Source organism: Ochotona princeps, chromosome 14, assembly GCF_030435755.1.
Source record: "Ochotona princeps isolate mOchPri1 chromosome 14, mOchPri1.hap1, whole genome shotgun sequence".
Classification (NCBI taxonomy): Eukaryota; Metazoa; Chordata; class Mammalia; order Lagomorpha; family Ochotonidae; genus Ochotona; species Ochotona princeps.
The window spans coordinates 36196090-36214839 of record NC_080845.1 but is presented as its reverse complement, the minus strand read 5'-3'; the positions used below and the strand labels follow the sequence as shown (position 1 = coordinate 36214839).

Sequence of the window (18750 nt, the reverse complement as noted above, 5' to 3'; positions counted from 1 at the left end):
GTATTAAAAAATGAAATAGAAGACATTAAAAGGTGAGGAAATTTAACGTGTTCCTGGATTGGTAGAATCAGGATCAAGAATATGTCCATATTATGCAAGTAGTATACAGATTCAATTTGATCTCAATTAAAAGCTGAACAATATTTTTGTGTGAGTTTAAAAAGATATTATAAAAATTGATCTGGAAACACAGGAGATCACCAATAGTCAAAGCTATCTTGAAGAACACAAAATAAATCTGAAGGGATCACAATTCCAGATCTCAAGATATACTACAGGACAGTGGTAAGGGAAACAGGCGATGGTACCGAAACAGAGAAGATCGATCGAAAGAATAGAAACAGAGAAGGGAGCCGACACACATGCAACAAACTTCAACAAGAGGAATAAAAATAACCCAGGGAAAAAAGGTTGGTCTATTCAACAAAGGCTGTTAGGATAATTGGATATATGCTTGCAGAAGAATAAAGACCCCCTACCTGTCACCATGTACAAAAGTCAGCTCTAAATGGAAAAAGGACCTAAATCTGCACCCAGAAACCATCAAAGTAGTAGAGGAAAACATGGGAAGCAGTTCCAGGATATAGGAATTAGGAAAGACTTCTTTGTAAGTCACCAAAGGCACAGGCAGTGAAAGCCAAAATTAACAAATGGGACTACATCAAATTGAGAAGTTTCTTACAGCAAAGGAGATGATCAACAAAGTGAAGAAAAAAACTAATGGAATGGGAGAAATCTTTACACACTACACAACTGGTGGGGACTAATATTCAGAAATTACAAATTGCTTCAGAAATTCAACACCAGCAAAACAAATGGCCCTGTAAAAAAGAAAAAAAAAAAATGGGTGGAGGAAATGAGCAGGCATTTTCAAAAGAACAAATTGAAACACCTAAAAGACATAGGAAAAAATGCTTAGGCTCCTTAGATATCAGGGAAATACAAATAAATGAAAACCAGGTTGAGGTTCTACCTAAAGCCAATGGATTCAGAAATATGTTAACAGCACCTGCTGATGAAGATATGAGGAGAAAGGAACCCTGCTTCACTGTTGGTGGGAATGTAGGGTTGTATAGCCACTATGAAAGTCAGTATGGAGAGTGCTAAGACATCTGAAAATTGATCTGTATGGCCCTGCTATCCCACCTTTGAGAATATAGCAAAAGGAAGTGAAATCTGCATATGAGATAGTGATTTGCAGACCTATATCTTTAGCAGCACAATCCATAACAGTAAAGACACGGAAACCACTCAGATGCCCATTGAAAGAGGAACGGATAAAGAAACTGTGGTACTCTACTCCATGAAATACAATAAGCCATTATAAAGAATGAAACCCTACCATTTGCAAAAAAGTGGTCCTAATCAGAGACTAGTATGCTCAGTCACATAAGTCAATTCCAAACAGACAAATGCCATACAATCTTTCTGATATCAGATAACCTCATGTAAATTACAAAACAAAGAGATATATAGGTAAATACATATATATATATATTTTTCTTAGATGAACTGTATAATGGGGGTGGTGGTGCTAGCATACTGGTAAAGGAAAAAGTAAAGATACATTGGAATATGAATCTTTGCTCCTGAATAGAAGAAAAATCCCAATGACACTGCTAAATATACTTTCACAATTTGATACTAGATTTTCCACCTTTGCCTATACCTATAATGCCATGATACACTGAAAGGGCAGAATCTCCAATTTGCCACTGTTACTGAAGTACTACATTACTGCAATAATACATGAGGAAATGGTGGGAGGAGAGAACAGGGAAGGAGAAAGGGGAGGTGGATGGAAATCCTTCTACCTACAAAACTGTATCATGGATGATAATAACAACAACAAAAATTAAATTTAAAAACCTAGAAGATAGAGACATCTCATCTGGATGAAATAAGATGAAGAGCAGGAAGTAATATTGTTAAAGGAATACAATTTGAAGTGCTGAATTATCAGTTAATTCCTCTAAATAGGTTTCTGCACTTGACATAAATCACACACACAAAAAAGCATTTTTTCCCCAAAATAAAGGATCACAGTGTTGAAACTTATTTTTTCCCTTGGGAAAATCTTAATACAGTTAAAATTTTTTAGGTGAACAAGTTCGCAAAGGATCCTACTTAACCATCTGCTGGATAATAATATGAAATATTCTCAATAACTCTCATCTTCTTTAGCTAAAATCAGAAAGCAGCCATTAGTACCAAGTGCAAGTAGAAAAGTTCCTAAAGCCACTTTGTTGTTTTCCTTGCCTGATGTCTTCAGTGTTCTTTTAGACTCTTCACTTTTTTATTGCTTTTCCATTTCCAGAGGTTTTAAGGTAATGTCTGTTCTGTTTGGCTTGCTGGACTGTGATTATACTTTTCACATCGAGAGACATATTGGGAGACATTGGTTTATGAAAAAAAAAGACATTAGTAGTTCAAATGGTTCTAAATCCATAATTTTTCCTCAGATTCAAGAATGGTTATCTATAGTTGTATATTAGATCGTTCAAAATAATTCTACCTTTGCCCTATTTGGTAAATATGATAATTCACTAAGAAATCACATCTTATAAATCCAATATATTTCATAAGAAGAATTTATTTATGAAACAATCTGAGTATGATATCCTATCTAAATTCTTGTGTGACAATGACAGTAAGTCTAATCTTCCTCTAAACTTCTATGGAAGCTGAAATCAAAGAGTAAGACACCAAACCAAGTGTGGTATTAAATTATGAACACCATGGCAAGTGATTAAAACCAATGCATGCATGTAGAATGTATTTAGGAAACATCAGTGTGTTCCTAAATCTGTGTTATGAAACACATAGATTTTTTTTTTTTTTTTTACTAAAAATCAGAAGCCAAGAGCAGGAAAAGCTGGATAGGAAAAGGTGGATATACATATAAAAGACAACTTTAACAAAAGGATAGAATGAAATGAAAAAAAAAAAAACTTAAGAGTCTACACTAAGAGGAATGAATTCATTATTTAAATCTTTTTTTCTTATGACAGTTCAGAACTTTCTTACAATGCATCAACAGCATTCTATTACAAAAAGGCACAAGTACAAATGCATTACACACAATATAATAGCCCACATGTGAGCCTTTACCTAACTCTGAAATCACCTCTTCCAGATCTCCTCACTTGGAATAGCACTTTCTTGTGATATGAACCATTTAATAATATCTTATCTACACCACAGTATTTTCTTTCACCCGTGCTACACATCTTTTCATGGAAGATGACATACCTGTGCATCTGCCAGGTGGACACATTATTCTTGGCTCAGTATCTAAGCACTTCTACATCACATATTTTCTATGTGTTTTCTCATCTTATCATCAGAAGTTTCATTTTAAATAGCAACTAACATATCATATTATGTAGTAAGTTTACCTTGCTTTTTTAAAAAAGATTTATTTATTTTTATTGCAACGTCAGATATACAGAGAGGAGGAGAGACAGAGAGGAAGATCTTCCATCCGATGATTCACTCCCCAAGTGATCGCAATGGCCTGTCTGCGCCGATCCAAAGCCAGGAGCCAGGAACCTCCCCCAGGTCTCCCATGCAGATGCAGAGTCCCAAGGCCTTGGGCCGTCCTCAACTGCCCTCCCAGGCCAGAAGCAGGGAGCTGGATGGGAACCGGAGCTGCTGGGATTAGAACCGGCATCCATATGGGATCCTGGCACATTCAAGGTGAGGACTTTAGCCGCTAGACCACCATGCTGGGTCCTATCTTGCTTTTTATATTTAGAAAACATCAGTGTACTCCTAAATCTGTGTTGCATCTGTACTGGGTTGCCTCATTTGCAACAGCTTCAGACTCCCAGCTAGTTTCCATAAGCTTTATAGTTTCCACCTGGAGGAACAGAAGCGCATTTCTTGTATGTGCCTAAAGACAGTCAATATGGGAAAAAGAAACAAACAAACCAGAACAAAACACACAGGCAGGGTATCAAAGTAGAAATTTGAGTTGTCAGAATTTTGTTACTGACTGCCTTCTTCCCAGAATATAGCCAGAAATTTGGCTGTTTCAAGATTTCTGTGGTAACTGCTTAACATATAGCCACTGGAATAAGTGCTATTTTTATTTTGATTCCAAATGGTGACCTTGGAAGTCTCATGCAGATAACTTTCCCGACAATGCATGAATTGGATGTAAAAACACAAGGAATATTTGTTAAACTGAAGCTTTTAATTAAAAAAAATCTGTATACATAAAACATAATCTGTAACATAGATTCTTTTTGAAGATGATTCTTTCAGTCTGAAAGATTACTAGTCTTGTCCAAAACCCACATTATAAATCAACAAATATCCATCCCTCCTGAGTATTTATTAAATATAAAATTGGTATGTTTATACTTCTAATGGTGTGCTTTCTTCATTTCTTCATCAGTGGGGTAACTGGCAGACTAATGGAAGCAAGGTCCACTTTTTACAACTAATGAGAATGTTTCCAGAAATTGCAGAAATGTTGTCCATGGTCACTGAAATCATAAGCGGACATAATCTATCACAGAGCAATTTCAGAAGCAAAATATTCAAGAGATGCATCATGGAAACATAAAACAATGAAGTGGGAAAAATTCAGACCTGTCCCAATTGTTTTAAAAACGCCTAGAGACTCTGTGTATGACAGTCCCCTTACACAGCACAGAAATCTTTCATTTTATACTGGTCTATTTAAACTTCTCATCATACAATAATATAAAAAAGGCTTTAAAAGCAACCTAAAATTCTTACAAAGCACATGGTGAAGATTCAAGGTACATTAATGAGATTAAACTATGTGCGATGATCTTTAATCTTCAATATCATCATTTAATTGTGTGTCTAAATGTGTGCACTGTTCCAGGGACATAAATCTTCCTCCTCACCAGGTTCCAGGGGGAGAGCCAGCCTTGGATACGGATTTTACATGAATGATTTCCTTTTCTCTTGCGTTATCACAGGCTTGTTTCTCCTTCATAGGAAACATTACCGGGAGGCATAAATTTTGATTACTAACACAACTCAGCCAAAGCACTCTCACCGAGAAAAAATTAGCAATCCAGGCAGGGTACCACAAACTGAATCTCATGAGCAACTTTTAAGCAAATTACAAAGGAAACTATAATTATCAATTTCTTTCAGTGCTGCTCTGGTTTCTAGGATGTAAGAAGCAAACTTGGGAAAACTGACTTGATGTGAATTTATGCAATGGATGATCTATTTTTAAGAGATGAACTACAGATTGATCTTTGAGCCTTACATCACAACATGTATTACTTGTCATACATCTCAGGAGTACATAATTTGTTACTAATAATCTTCTGAAGATTTTTTAATGTTTTATTTCTGTATAGCAAAAAAGAATATTCCCGCAACAGGATAATACATTGCTTGAAAACTCCATCTTTGGCACTTTAATGGGATTAATTCAGTGATACTTGTTTAGAGCTCAGGAACTGCTTGCTGGATAAATCATCCTGGTTTCTATTTCCCCTGTGTATTGTCCTATCATAACTTTTACCTCTGTTCACCTAAATAAATTCTTGTCTTACTCAACATGACAAAGATTCACATATCAGTTATATTAACTATTCACTGATAGTATTCCTGGAAATGATTTTCAAAATTTTTAAAAATGTATTTGATAGGCAGCCTCACACATAGATAGAGGGAGGGACACACACAGTGAGATAGAGATGGAGAGAGACAGACAGAAACAGAGAGCAAGTTAGCTTCCATCCTCTGCTTCACTCACCAAAAGGCTACATTGGCCAGGTCTATATTAGGTCAAAGCAAGGAGCCCAAACTCCCTCTAGGTTACCCATGTGTAGGAAGGTTCACATGCACTTGGGCAATCCTCCCCTGCTTTCTCAACAGCATCAGTAGGGCACTCAATAGGAAGTGTATCAGCTGGTCTTGAATCGGACCCATATGGGATGCTGGCACTTCCAAGTGGAGGTTTGATCTGGTACACTGCCATCAGTAGGGTGTATACATATTCACACACATACTCAAGAGGCTTTGGAAATTAAAGTCATTTTTCCTTTCACTTCTCCGGTTAGAACCTGAAGTTACCTCACTAAAACCAAATTAAGTGTGCTCCTTGTTATTTGCTTGTAATCTTTCGGGGGCTTCCCTGATGGCCACTGCCAGGATAACCAACTTCTCACAGATGGACTTACACATTTTCCTCTATCCTATTAATGAAACTTCCTGGATCAACTGTTTTTGTAGAATATCTGTCATATGTACACATATTCATTGCTTACACTGAACTCTGTCCTAAAATAGACACTCTAAAAAAATTACAGATAAGCAAAACACCTAAGAGCTATAGATCAGAAGGTAGCACCTGGCTAGACTGGGGTATCTGAGATTCAAGAGATAGTTATTAGAAAGTTATACATCCTAAGAAGTGAACTATGTTTCTGTATTCTAATTCAAATTTAACAATATATTTATTTAATTATCACCCATAAAATAGAATCTTGGGACCATTCTATATTCAAAATATCATACATTAAAATAATATTATGCAAATTTAAACAAAAAGAAATTATGCTCCCATTAGGAAAGTAACGGCAAGAACTGGCGTTGTGGCACAATGGGTTAAACAGCTTAGCTGACAATTTACATGGCTGCTACATTTTGTTTTATCTGCTTTGCTTCTGATATTTATGTTCCCTGCTAATGGGTCTGGGACAGCAGTGAAAGATGGCCCAACTGCTTGGGCCCCTGCAGCCATGTGGGAATCTAGATGAAACTCATGAATCCTAGCTTTTGGCTTCAAAAGCCTGGTCCTACCCTAACATTGCTGCAATATGTAGAATAGACCAGAGAATGGAAAACTCTGACTCTCCCTCCGTCTGCAACTTTGCAACTCAAATAAATAATTTTTTAAAAAAGGGAGGGTAACATACATAAACTCCCAAAGGTAAAGACAATATATGCCTCAATGACATGGTGATCCTTTGCCTGGATGTCTAGAAACAACTATTGGAAAGCACAGGAAGAACAAGACTCAATTACAGCTATGCATTTCACACATAACCGTTTCTTGAATCTTTATAATACATGCAAAAGTTAGGTATTATATATCCAGCTTTTTTAAAGGTTTATTTATTTTTATTGCAAAGTCAGATATACAAGGAAGAGGAGAGACAGAGAGGAAGATCTTCTGTCTGATGATTCACTCCCCAAGTGACCGCAATGGCTGGAGCTGCGCCAATTCAAAGCTAGAAGCCCAGAGCCTATTCTGGGTCTCCGAATTGGCTGCAGGGTCCCAAAGCTTTGGGCCATTCTCGACTGCTTTCCCAGACCACAAGCAGGGAGCTGGATGGGAAGTGGGCCACATGGATTAGAATTGGCACCCATACGGGATCCTGGCACGCTCAAGGTGAGGACTTTAACCAACAGGCCATGGTGCCAGGCCCTATACATCTACTTTGAACTTAATGATTCTGAACCTAAACGTTGAGTGTCATTTTGAAGGACTAATGCTAAGCTTAACTTTATCAAGTGGCTGTGAATGATTGAGAGGGTCAAGTGAATCAGCATCATCAAATATGGACTGAACATGTGCCACATACCAGAAAGCTTCATCTATGTAGTCTCATTTAGTATTCTTAAGTAGATGAAGTCACATTCATCCTTAATATTATTGTGGACTCTAGAATCCATTCAGTCATTTTTCCTACAAGCTAAAAGTAGTTTGTTTTTAAAATTACTTATCTACTTGAAAAGCAGAATTATAGAGAGGGATGAGGACAAAGATAGATTATCCATCTCCTGGCTCACTCTCCAAATGACTTCAATGACTTGGGTTGGACCAGGCTAAAGCCAGGAGCCAGGAGCTCTGTTCAGGTCTCCCACAGGAGTGCAGAAAGTGTTTCTTATTTGCAGATGGATTCTTGGCACCAGAAAATGTTTCTGGTACATCGTATACCAAGCAATACTGCTTTACCACATGATAAATGACAATCTGATCTTCTTACAAGACGGTTGGCAAAGAAATAGCTAGCAGCCTTTATAGTATCTAGATTGTTACAAGAATGTTACTTTACTTGCTTTGCAATTTGAACTAAAGACAATATGTGTATGTATGATTGCTAATGAAATTAATGTTCTGAAATCATGTAGAAAATTTTTACACAAAACAATACACCCACAGAAAAACAGCTGACGAGTGAAAACTCAATTTAAAAAGGTATTTCATATATTCACATCTTTTAGGAATAGAATAAACCCTGCATATGTATTGTTTTCTATGTATGAGACCTTTACTTCTATATCAAAATAATCATAGTTACATTTTAGAGTTGAGGTTATAAAATAAATGATCTATGGATAAATGAAAGGTTGCAAAGCTTGCAAAATTATTTAAGAACTATTCGTAAAACATATCTAACTAAACAAAGTTCCAACAATGAAAAGTCAGTGATACAGTTTAAATCAACTTGGAAGTCCAGACTTGATTGCTCACTAGTGGCTGGTAGGATCACAGAAGAGTGATTCACAAAGTTCAAAATCAGTCACTTTTCTTTAAATAATACATATTTTCACAAACATTTTTGAAACCTCTCATATTTAAGAATATAATGCAATAAATGAAACAAAAACAAAAGAAAATGGTTAATATCAAAAGGAAATCAGAAAATTGGAAATCTTGCAACACATTGTTCAGGAAATATACTTTCTTTGAAATGACATTGTATGAAATTTAACATGTGCATAATATAATTTTTCTGTTTTTATTTTCTGTGGAAGAAGTTTATAAAATCGATGATATTCCATAGTAAGATATTCCATAGCTTGAAGAAAAATTGGTATGGAAGAGGGTCAAGAGAAGATGACTGGGCAAAGACTTGATTCATAAAACAGGTAGATCAAGAATGTGTAGGGGTTGGCGCTGCAACTTCGTGAGTGAAGCCACTGCCTGCAGCAACAGCAACCTATTTGAGTGCTGGTTTGGATGTTGGCTGCTCTACTTCTGATCCAATTCCCTGCCATACACCTGGAAAACAACGGAACATGACTCAAGGGTTTTGGCCACTGCATCTACATGGGAACCTGGAAGAATCCCCAGCTCCTGGCTTCTGACCTGCCGAGTTGCAACCACTGTGACCATTTGGGGAGAAAGCCAGCAGAAAAAATGATTCACTCTCTTTCTGCCTTTAAAATAAATAAAATGAATCATTTTTTAAGGAATATTTAGAACACTATCTCTTTCCCTCTGTTGTTTAATTTTATTAAAGAAATGCCATCTGCAGAAGATAAAAGTACCTACAGACCACTGCAAATCTCAACTCAACCTACACAAGGGAATGGATCCTCTCCTGTCTCTCCATAAGCATCACCTCTTTTTTTTTCTTTGTCTAAGAACAAGTACAATTTATAGTCTGTCATAAATTTTTGATTTACTTTGATACCAGGATAAACTGATAGGAGACATTACTGGAAACTGAAGTCAATTCTAAAGGAACACAAATCAAAATAATTATCTGGAAGGACATTTTGAAACACATTACATAATATCGAAATAATAAGACAATTTCTTTTCTGCCTCACTAAGAGTTTAAAGTGCTATACAAACAGTCCTTTCATGGGCTCAGTGTTATCTTCTTACCATTCATTGCTTATTGTCATTTATTTGGGGGTTTACTGGAAAATGATGTGTTGTTCCCTCCTTGCTTGGTATGTTAACTATTTACTTCCTCTACCAGCAATATCAACATATTTTTGCATCAAATGAAGTGCTCATGACTTACATTAGAATATATCCCTTTCTTTTCATGATAAACAAACGAAAATTCTGGGTTCTTAAAAGATCTAAATCAGCTTCTCTAATGAGGACCACGTGGTGGGCATTAGTATTCCAGAAACACAGGTCAAGTTTACCCCAACCATGCATCTGACTTCAACACATCCTGTAAGTCACTGGTACTAAGGTTTGAGTTCGAGTTGTACAGCTTAGGAGGGTTTACTATACATAAACATTACCAAAACATCAAGGGTTAAAGACAAGTGGATGAAGTGCTAGTTCTTGACTATCTCTGTTCAAAGTTTCCAGGGAAGGAAAAATGACTGATATGACTTCTGTGATATTACAGTGACCGTGACAGCACTACTCACTTATCTTAATGCTGTGAGCTACTCTGTGAGTTGTATGTTAGCAGTGCAATTTACAGATAAAGGAAGCAGATTAAAAGAGAATGAGCAACGTTGTCTAACCTTACAAACCAGTATCAGCGGAGACAGTCTTTGAAACGTGATCTGCTTGTTAAGTTTCTATTCATTCTCTTCCAAAGTTGTACCCGATTTTAATATCAATATTTCTTATTAACTCAGAAAAACAGAATGGACTTCCACGATACAATCCTAGCCTGTACAGAGAATAATCATATAGTTGCCAATATTATTGTGAACAACCATTTTGTAATCTCCAGGTAATATTATTTTTTCAGTACAAATAATACAGAATCATGACAGATAACCTGGTTTAAATAATGTTTTTAAAAAAACAAAATAACAATTAGTGCCTTTATTTTCATTTCATAGTCAATAAGAGAAATTACTATCTTTATCAACATTCACCCTGGCTCTAACTAAAAATAATTGTACCTGGGTCTTTTATTGGTATTTGACAGAGATCAGGCACACTTGATACATAAATTAAAATCATAAAGTAAGGGCAGATTTGGAGTTGCAAGTTTTTGTCACTTTTATCTTCCATCACTGGAGAGCTCTAAAAATCTCTATCAATTATATGCAAATGACTTTTCTTAGTTTGTGTCATTATTTATTGGAAGTATGAAAGTTTATTATGGCATCTGTTAAGATTCATGGGATATTTGTGCTAGAAATATGTTTGGGTATTTTATAAACTCATTACCCACCTCTACCACTATTTTATAGATATGAAAGCAGTTACTCAAAAGAGCAATGTGAATTCATACAGTAACTTACTCTGTGAAGAGAGGAAATGAAAAGTAGTTAAGATCAGTGTATTCTTTCTCCCTAAAGAATTGTATATTCTGGACTAAAAGTAAGAAAATTGCTTATGTTAGTATTTCTAAGCCATTTCCAAAAATCTTTAAGTGTTGACCATAAGTTTGCAAAACAGTATATGTATGCAGGCAGTGGCAACATGCAAGACTGAATGCCCAGACAAGAATTCTGAGTCTAAAAAATGGCACGTAGGTTGGTGTCCTTGTTTTGATTTATCAAGGACAATCCTAACTTACAATAATATCTGTATGCATTAATTCTAAGGGTCATTTCTTATATTAAGTGTTTATTGGTTTGGAAAACAGATCTTATAATCACAAAAATTTTAGGGTAAAAATATACTATCTTTCAGCTTTGTCACTAGTGCCTATAGTTCCTTGAATATATATGTAATATTTATTATTGAAGAAAAATGACATTATATAGGGGGGATGAGCCATTATTTTCAATTTAATATAAAGTAAGTTACCAAATTATTTTTCACTGATATACCTCAAAATGTCTGATGTATCAAAGCAATGGGAATGCATTAAAACAAGACACTGAATCAAAAGGCAAATGCATGACTTAAAAAGATAAAACAGTGAAAATGAAGAGAATGTTTGTCAATTTTCCAATTTTGGCGCTGGGTATAAGCATATCAATTCTTTGCAATTCCATCGAAATGCGAGTTGTTAAGTTAATCAAAAAGAATCTTGGCTTTGGGTTTAGGAGAAAAATTAGCTGTAGACAGGTCAGCCAATTCCATGAAGGAAAACTCACCAACATTTACACACTTTTATTTATTTATTGTTTACATTTGGGGACAGAACCAGCAGTTGAAACATGTTTCTCTCCACCTTTCTCCCTCTGTAACTCTGCCTTTCAAATAAAGAATCTTTTAAGAGAACAAATAACAAAAATCTGCAGTGATTTGATAAAAAAAAAAAAAATAGGAAAAGCCTATGTAGCTATTTCAATGAAATGTTTTTAACATGCAAAAGTATCTTCAACAAAACCAACACATGTAAGTAGCTTGTATTAAATCCTTCCTGTCTTTATAGAAGATGTATTTTTTTCCTCAAAATTAGAGGAAATAATTCTATTTTCCAGCTCATGTACTTCACATCATGTCTTCATAAGGAAGTAATCTTGCAGGGATAAAGAATCAAGACAGTGCAAGGGTATTCTGCAGATTCACCAAGACAAAATGTTTCCCTAACACGTGGGATTGGGAAGAAGGTGTCATTCGGTTTAGGGAAATTTGCTTTTACCTTAGAGTGTCAACAGTGTATGCTATGAACCCGGATTTTAGAACATAACATTTGGAAACCTTTTATATATGCACACATACACATAATAACAGATTATATAGATAATCTATTATAGATTAACTAGGCAATCTATATAATATAGATTACAATATAGATTAATACATAGCCACTTTTTACCTTTATTTTCTTCTACCAGGAAAGTACTCATGAAATATCTGGAAGGGCTTTCCTTATTCATTTTTGTTGAATAATAAACATGAATCAATATAAAATAAACCTAAGTTTATAGTGTAATTGTTTGCATGAATGAGCATGTAACTCTTCTCCTTTTAATTATTCCTGTTAACAATTTTTCATTTGTCCATCATGTTCAGTGCTTTTGTAACTAAAGAATATATTATGCATGCAGTTTCTTTTGAGTGACACTAGCTATAAACATTCTTGCTTTTCAAAACACATTTGTTGAAAAAAATCCGTAAATGACCATTGAGGTATAATCTTGAGAAAAAGTAAACCTGCCTGATGAAGTAAATTATAATCCAGCAACTCCTTTCTCCATGTTATTAAATAAACTTAAAAACATTTGGTGAAGGCCATTATTAGTTCTTTATTATTGGGTTGGGGAGCTGACTATACTACTAATTAACAAACTACTACTTTGACATTTTCAATATAATAATCACTTCAGTAAAATTATTGCTTCAATTTCAAGGTGTTTATTCTTTTATTAAATCTGAAAAGAAGCTTAATTAAAATTGTTCAACTAATTCTGTACTGCAGAGAAGTTGTTTAAGTGTGAAAATAGTACTATAAATTGATTTAAAACTTAAATTATTTCATATACAAAAATTAATTCCAAATTAATTCTGTAATAAAATACAGAGTCAATAGGTGGATGTTAGGCTTTGTGGTTGAAACATCCTTTGGGGCACTTACAGCTCTTATTGGGGTGTCTGCATTTAAATCCTGGCTTCATTTTTTCAGTTTCAGTTTCCTGATATTGAAGAGTCCAGGAACAAGAAAGAAGTGTTTCAAATAGTCGGGTGGTAGCCATCTACATGGGAGGCCTGGATTGAACTTCTGGGTCCTCTTGCTCTCATCATGTCCAGCCTCGATGTTTGCTGACATTTGAAAAATGACTAAGTACATGGGGGTCTTTCTTTATCTTTCACTTTCCCTCTCATTCCCTTTTCCTCTCAAATAGATGAAATACATAAATAAAAAATAATAATAAGATAGAATAAAAAATAGAATTTTATGTAACTGACCAGTAAGTAAATAACTTTGGCTTAAGTGACTCTCAACCTCAGCTTCTTAGCCCTCCACATAACATAGAAGAGTAGTACGCAATGCAGTAGAAAGGCTGTTGACATCAGCAACCTCCTGACTCTGAGAGCCCTGGAAATTAGTCCATGTCAATGCTGAAACCATGTGTCCAAAGCATACATAAAATATGTAATGCTTTATTACATTCAAAATACATTTGAATCAGAATTTTAAAAATCATCAGAGAGGTGTTACCCAGGAAGCTTAAACTCTTCCCCTCCCCAATCCAAGGAAAATAAATTATAAAATGAAAACAAGATCAAACAATAATAATAAATTTACAGACCACTTAAAAGAAGAATATCTTTGGTGGTCAAAGAGCCACAAAAAGCATGTGGTTGTGTAATAAAGGGAAAAAAAATCATACTCAAAATAGCAGAAAATTTGTGGTGTATGCTCCCTATCATGTACAGTTCTTCACAGTTGGTAAGAAGACATGACCCAATTTGCAATTCCTTTTCTGGGGCCAGAAAAGTGAAACAGAACTCTTGTAATGTTCTGATCTGCCTACGTGCTTCCAAGGAAATGATTCGCTCTTACCTGATTTGGAATTTAGAAGAGGAAGCAGAGGTATAACTAAGAGTGATACAGAATAATGAACAACAAAACCGTTTAGAAGTGATGTAGAAAAGAAAGGACTCAGTGGCAGAGCTTGAACTTTAGGTTAGAAGCCAGGTAAGGAATGGCAGGCATGTGGAAACTGGGCAGATGCAGGGAGGGGACAGTTACAGAGGCATAAAAGCCAGAGGGTATGAGGCTATTGGAAGAGGAATGTAAGGTACCAACAACAAAAACCAGGAATGGTCTATTTATAAAATTAGTAAATTTAAAAGCAGCTATGGATGACATTAGAAAATTGGTGGATAATGAAGTACCAGGCTCTTAGCCTCTCACTGAAATGGTAAATAGGCAAGAGCAGTGGCATCTAAAGATCTAAAATGTATGCAGGGAAGACAAAAAAAATCATAGGCCATGCTGAGACAGAAAGATTCTGAGAAGACATAGAGTCACCCAGCCAAGTTGATTAGCTGCATTTTTCAACACAGAGCCAGTTTGCAAAGAGATGGTTCCTTTTTCAAATGGCCAATCCTCAAGAAATGATCATAACATAGTCACACTGATCCTGAAGAAACACATATATCATATTTCCTAGAAAAGACTTTACAATTGTCTTAAATATTGCCAAAGCAGAGAGATTATGAATAAAGAATTTGAAGTAATCAGTAAAATGAAATACAAAAAAATGGAAATATCAACAGAGATTATAAAACGTGCCTGGCCTCCTTGCAATTTTTCAGTAGCACCCTTGACCACACAGAAAGCAATCAGTGATCTTGAAAACAATTCACTTGAAATTACAGAGTCTAAGAAGCAAAGTGAAAAAAAGATAAATAAAACGGAACATAACACAGGCTGTTAGATTTATAGGATGTAATTAGCCATATAAATGTATGAATTACAGAAATACAAAAAGGGAGATGTGAGAAAGAGAAAGGGGAAGAGATTACATGAAGAAGCAATGAATTTATATTGCCCCAGTTAGAGCAAAGTTATGGATTTATAAATGTAAAAAGCTGAATAAAGCCCAAAATAAACCCATCAGTGCATTTCTCAGAAGAAATCTTGCAAGCCATAAGGCAACAGGATTGTATGGTTAAAGAGTTGAAAAGAAAAGAAAAGAAAAAAGCTGTCAATCCAGAATTTCATGTTTTATATTAAAATATCCTCAAGGTGGAAGTAATTTATTACCATTAGACTTATGAAAAATACTAAAGGGAAGTCCCACAAACTAAAATGAAAAGATGTTTTAACTCAAAGTTAAAATATTAATTTCTCCAGTAAAAATAGATACAAGGACAGATACTAACAAAAATATTAATAGAATTTTGATTTGTAACATTACTTTTCATTTTTCACAGATTTCAGAAGACAAATACATAAGAAACTATGAATTTCTGTAATTTGATACATCTTATAAAAACACATAGCTTGTGTCATCAATTACATAAAATGTAGAGTGCCTGTAGGTGAATAGAGTTGTATAAGTAACCGAGGTTCTATTGACATTTGCTCATGACTGTCATACAACAATGACGATATGTTTAAGCACAAAGAACTACAGATTAAAAGAACTTTATGTAGTAAATTTTATATTCTATATATATATAATACTGCACAATTTGATTTATATGTATACATATATTACAATAAAATAAGTGACTGGGGCTTAGCTAATTTCTGGTAATATGGTTTCATAAAAACAAATAACATGTCAGCATAGTACCAAATTATGCACATTTAAATCCTCTTAACATATCAGTTAATGTTCCATACTCTTTGGAAACTAATAGCACTGGAAGCAAATGAACCACATAACACAGCCCACCAGAGGAAATGCCCGGAAAATGATATAGCTGTCATACTCCCTGCATGGGTGAGAGCCTTACGCCCTTGGTCACCACCAGTGCTCCTCCTGGATCATGATCATGCCTGCTGCCCATGTGCCATCTCTCGTTTCAACTGGCAGCACCAATAATTAAATCTCTCAACACAGGAATAGAATGTATGATCACTTCTCCGCAGCAAATTCTAATCATTACCAGTTAGCTGTGAATCTGCTGTCCTAAGATTGAATAGTATTCAATGGAATAAGATAAAAATTGATAGAATGTAATGTAGAAATTAGTTAGCAGGAATGTAGAAGTTGAGCAAAACAATTAAGTTGGATTTAACTTGGATGAGATTTCCATGCTTGAGTATGTTTAATGACATACTCAATTTTTAATGACAAAAAGACAGGTTATTCTTAGTGTCTTATCCAAACTTCCATTTTTTTTTTAATTGGACATGGGTAGGTAGTTGCTGCTTTGGAAAAAAGTACCATTCTTATCAGTCATTGTAGAAATAGTAATTAAAATAAAAAAGATTTATCACAATTCATGCATCAGAACAGTCAAAATAGAACTTCCTGATAATTACCAGATGTAAGCTGCAGAAGGACTAGATTATAAAGTTAATTATGCACCACTAGAAAGTTCCACATGTTTCAACAGAGTTGTTTAAAGATATAAGATCCACAGACTGGTTACAAAATAATTCACTGAAAGATAAGCCACTGCTGCATTTAGGAATCTTATACATGTGAACATGAGAATAAGAGGTCACACATAAAATACTAATTCCACTGTTCCACTTATTAAGAACAAATAATAAATAATGTTAGAATTTAGGAAAGGGGTTCTTTAAAGAAACCTTCAGATTTGTGACTAGCAAAGAACAAGAACAACTTCAATGATGTTCATTATTTTCTAATCTGAGTGGCACAACAGGTGTGAAGACATGGTGATAATTTACTGAGATACTCTTTCAGGATTTATGTATTTTTTGTGTATTTCAATAAATACATTCGCTTAACGTATGACATGATATTTTATCCACCAGAAAGAAGCCAACAACTGATCTCCAGTGTTTTGAATGAAGATAAAGGCATTCAAAAAACATCATTTGGAGAAAAATGTCAATTATCCTCTAATATTTAGTCAACCAAAAATGCTTCCAGAACATCTATGCAATATTACTTTCACAATATTGTAAAATAGTAATAAAATAGCACATATATATACTTAGATCCATTTCAGTAAAACTGAAAAAAAAATAGCATAAAACCATCACAAAGATTCATTACTGACTCAATATTATGTACTTTTACCTTGCATCCAAGGGGATGTGATTTTCTTTACCGGTTTTTTAAATGAAGAAGAAAAATTTGCTTTGAAATTCCTTCAATGCAGTAGGGATATGAGGTTTTTTTTCTATTTCATAATTGACCAAGGTCTGTTTCTATCATTTAGCATACATAGGTCTGGATCAGACTTCTAAATACAATTTAACTTCTCTGTTCAAAGAATAAACAAAGTGAAAATATGAGAAATAATTTTTAAAAATTTTTGTAAATGTCCCTTAGCTCATAAAACAGGCTTGTTTCTGTAGGATGAGGTAATCTGGAGTCGTATGAAAAGACCAGAAAAAAACTGAGTATAGAAAGTCAAGAACACGTGTCAGGTTTTTCCTGTTTCTGTATTAGCTCTGCCAGTGCAACAGAGTGTCCTACCTAGTCACAATCGGCCTGCAGGAAGTCACTGGTCTGCATGGTCAGCAGCATGCAGACAGAAAATGCATTAGTAACTTTTATAGAGAAATGTGTTAAGATAAACTTGTTTGTAGAATTAGAGAAAAAGTTGTAAAAAAATACAAACTACTTTTTTGGCACTTAACCTCTCTAGTCACAAATTTTAAATAATTGTACCAAAATATTTGGTTTGCATTGGATTAAAAAAGAGTTGATTCTTAACCCGAGAGGGCCTAACAAGGACTGAGGTCTAAAACACCCAGATACCAAGATAACCATTCAGGACCTAATTTTTTCATTCATAAAATCATGAGAGCGATCCACAATCTGTCTGCTTTACAAAGAATACATGAGTTTGAAGTAAAAGTACGTAGTCATAAACTACTCACAAACTGAAAGGCCTCACATAAATAGACAGTTTTCATATTCTAAGTAATAAACATTGGAAATCAGAACATCTCAGCTAAAAGAAACAGTACAATTTACTTACCTGTAAGATTCAGTTTGTCATTGCTAAAATACATGAGCAGTGTGTACTAGCAGGGAGTTATCTTCAGTTTTTAGATTAGAATTTCACAGGTCAAGACCAGGAACACATTCTGGTTTAAGCATCTGGTGAAGGCAGGTGGATGGCAAAGGAAAATCCCACGGTAGTCAGGAAACACACAAGAGAATGTTCTTTTTTTATTCCTCACGTGGTCTTCCCTTACAATGTCATGATGATTTGCTCATGGTGTTCTAGCAACCCAAATCAATCCAGTCACTCCCCAACGGCTCCAAATTCAGAGGGCACCACTGGATCAAGTCTTTGCTCATCAAGCACTAATGCATTAACCATTCACATTAGACACTCGGGTTTAACCAGGTGTAAGAGTTTAGGGAGTGAAATATTGTTGAAACTATGGCAATAGTGAATAAATCTTGCCGAGTTTATCAATAAATACAGGAATGGAGACTCTGCCATGAGACAACTGCTTTCAAATAGCTGCTTGGGGAGCACTGTGTGATTTACAATCAGTTTTTATCATCTGCTAGTGG

General features: G+C 34.9%; 1 non-coding gene across 1 annotated transcript in view; it reads right to left on the bottom strand.

The window, feature by feature from the left end:
- The window catches only part of LOC101525019 (uncharacterized), a 286890-nt gene that overhangs the window by 127667 nt on the left and 140473 nt on the right, over positions 1-18750 (bottom strand). The window lies entirely within an intron of this gene.